This window comes from Pteronotus mesoamericanus, unplaced genomic scaffold (assembly GCF_021234165.1).
Source record: "Pteronotus mesoamericanus isolate MK-2021 breed Mesoamerican mustached bat unplaced genomic scaffold, CSHL_Meso_final scaffold_118, whole genome shotgun sequence".
Classification (NCBI taxonomy): Eukaryota; Metazoa; Chordata; class Mammalia; order Chiroptera; family Mormoopidae; genus Pteronotus; species Pteronotus mesoamericanus.
In genome coordinates, this window is record NW_026555301.1 from 11,620,753 (window position 1) to 11,624,329 (window position 3,577).

Below are 3,577 nucleotides of genomic sequence, written 5' to 3' on the forward strand. Positions count from 1 at the left end.
GAAGGCTGGCTGGGCACCCACAGGCACCAAAGGGATATTTAAACAGCCAGTTGGATCTCCCTGAGAAGAGTGGGGTCTAAACGATAAGCACGGATCCTCAGCCTACAGCACCAGAGACCAAAAAGTATACAGATAACAGCCAGCTGTGAAAAGCTGCAGTGTTGCTCTCTGCCAGAGAGTGGAGCCTGGAGACACAAAGAGCTGTTTAAAGGGCCAATGCATAAATTTTTATTTGCATCCACTTAAGCTGGGCTCCGACAAAAGTTGGGGCAGACTGGGCTAGAGACACCTGAAGAGAGACTGGGGAAAGAGGCTTTGGGGAGAAAACCAAGGGAATAGCAGGCAGGATCCTGGTGCTGACTCATCTTCCAGATGGTGGCAGCCATCTAACTTAGGCAGACCATTCCCTGAGTGGCAGCACCGTGAGAGGACACAATAGCCCAGTCCCCAGGAGGGACTCTGCCCGGGCCTTGTGGTGCTTAAGCCTGACTGCTGAGTGCAGAGTGGCAGCCACAGGTAATAGATCACTGGCTAAAGGGGGTATAAAGTGAACTAGAGACACTTGAGGAGAAATTAGAGGCTTTGGGGAGAGAACTGAGAGAATAGCCAGTGAGATCCCGATTCTGACTCCTCCCCATCTAGCAGCAGCCATCTTGCTCATGCAGACCACTTCTCTGAGTGGAAGCAGCATGAGAGGATCCAATAACCCTGCCCCCAGGAGGGACTATGCCCTACCTTGTGGTGCCTAAGACTAACTGCAGAGTGAAGAGTGACTAGATTAACAACAGAAGGAGACAGGCACAGACAGTAGATTCCTGGAAGTCTCAATGAAACTCCCTAAGGTCAAGCCTGATCAAGATGGCGGAGGAGTGAGTGGAAGTCACACTGACCTCCTCCCAGGATCAGTCTGGAATTACAACTAAATTGTGGAGAAATCATCTGGAACAAACAACTGAACAGTAGCAAGAGAGGAGCCTTATAACTTTGGAGACAGAAGAATCAGCTTTAGTGCCATCTAACTGGTAAGGAGTACGGTAGAGACTCCAGAAGGCAGGTGAGGTGTTCACAGGTGGCAGCACCAGAAGGATATTGAAAGGGCCAGTTAGACACCCCTGAGAAGAGTGGGGTCTAAACCAAAGGTGCGGTTCTCCAGCCTACAGCACCAGAGCCCAAAAAGTACACAGAAAACAGTCGCTGCGAAAAGCCACAGGGTCACTCTCTGCCAGAGACAGGCGCTGAAGATGCAAAGAGCAGTTTAAAAGGCCATCGCATAAATTTTTATTTGTAGCCATTTACCCTGGTCTCCGGAAAAGGCGGGGGGTAGAGTGGGCTAGAGACTCCTGAGGAGAGATTGGGAAAAGAACTGAGAGAGTAGCCGGAGAGATCTCTGTACTGACTCATCCCCCATGCAGCAGCAGCCATCTTGCTCAGGCAGAGAGCGCTCCTCCTGAGGGTCAGTAGCATCAGAGAACCCAGTAACCCCACCCCCAGGTGGGATTCCACTCCACCCTGTGCTGTCTAAGGTGCCTGCTGAGTGCAGAGTGGCAGCCACAGATAATAGATCCCTGGATAAAGGGGGTGCAGAGTGGTCTGGACACACTTGAGGAGAGACTGGGGACAGAGGCTTTGGAGAGAGAACTGAAAGAGTAGCCGGCGGGATCCCAGTGCTGACTCCTCCCCCATACAGCAGCAGCCACCTTGCTTAGGCAGAGACCACTCCGCTGAGTCGCAGCAGCGTGAGAGGACCCAATAATATCACCCCCAGGACTGACTCAGCCCTACTCGGTGGTGTCTAAGCTGGCCTGCTGAGTGCAGAGTGACTAGATTAACAGCTGAAGGAGACAGCCACAGACAGTGGATTCCTGGAAGTCTCAAACAGACTGCCTAAGATCAGACAGGGACAATATCTGACATTATCAGAGGCAGACCCAGAAAGTAAAAACAGCAGTCTCCTACCATAGAAGTACACAAAACAAAGTCAGGAAAACAAGACAGATCAATTTAAGAAGCAGAGCAAAAAAGAAGAGTCTCATAAATAATGGGAAGACAAAGAAATACCCACCACTTGAAGGGAAAAGAGGAATCCCCAGAAAGAGAACTAAATGAAATAGAGGCAAGTAAACCATCAGATACTGAGTCCCAAATAACGGTTCTAGGGAAGCTCAATGAGCTCAGAGAGAATTACAAAAAACTACAGAGAAACTACAGGAACTTACTGCAAACTACATTAGCATGAAAAAGGACATAGAAACTATCACTAAGAGACAAGAGGAAATGAAGAATACAATTTCTGAATTGAAGAACACAGTGGAAGGAATCAAAAGCAGGCTAGATGAAGCCGAGGATCGAATCAGCGAGCTGGAGGACAAGGTAGGAAAAAGCTCCCAGAAAGAGCAAGAAAATGAAGAAAGACTAAAAAAGAATGAAGAAGTGTTTAGGGAAATGCAGGACAATCTGAAACGTAATAATATCCATATCATAGGGATACCAGAAAAGGAAGAGGATGAGGAAGAGAACCCGTTTGAGAAAGTAATGATAGAAAACTTCCCTAACTGGAGGAGAGAAAAAGTCACACAAGTTCAGGAAGCACAGAGGGTCCCATTCAAGAGGAACCCAATGAAGTTCACTCCAAGACACATCATAATTAAAATGGTATATATCAAAGACAAAGAGAGAATCCTAAAGACAGCAAGGGAGAAAGAGGAAGTAACACACAAGGAAGCCCCGATATGGCTAGCAGCTAACTTCTCAACAGAAACACTACAAGCCAGCAGGGGATGACAAGAAGTATTTCAAGTTATGAAAAGCAAAGGCCAGCAATGAATACTTCTCTATCTGGCAAGACTCTCAATTAAAATGGAAGGTGAAATGAGGAATTTCCCAGACAAAAGAAAGCTAAAAGAATACACCTCCACCAAACTAGCACTGCAAATTATGCTAAAGGGACTGCTTTAAGAAGATGAAGAAAAGAGTGAGAGAGAGAGGAACACAGGTACAAAGGGGAGAAAATGAATAAGTATCTATCAATAATAACTTTAAATGTAAATGGATTAAATATTGCAATCAGGAGACAAGGTAACGGAATGGATTAGAAAACATGACCTACCCATATGGTGCCTACAAGAGACCCATCTCAGAACAAAGGACCTACACAGACTGAATGTAAAGGGATGGAAAAAAATATTCCATGCAAATGGACAAGAAAAAAAGCCGGGGTTGCAACACTTACATCAGACAAAGTAGATTTCAAAACAAAGGCCATAGAAAGAAACACAGAAGGACACTTCATAATACTCAAGGGAAGAATCCATCTAGAAGACATAAACATTGTAAACTTATATGCTCCCAACATAAGAGCACCCAAATATAGAAGGAAAATCTTGGAGGATTTCAAGAAAGATATAGACAGCAACATACTGATAGTAGGGGATTTTAACACCCCACTGTCAAAAATGGATAGATCTTCCAAACAAAACATCAACAAGGATATTGTGGAACTGAACAACGCATGAGGTCAAATGGATTTAACTGATACATATACAACCTTTCATCCCAAAGAAGCAAAATACACATTCTT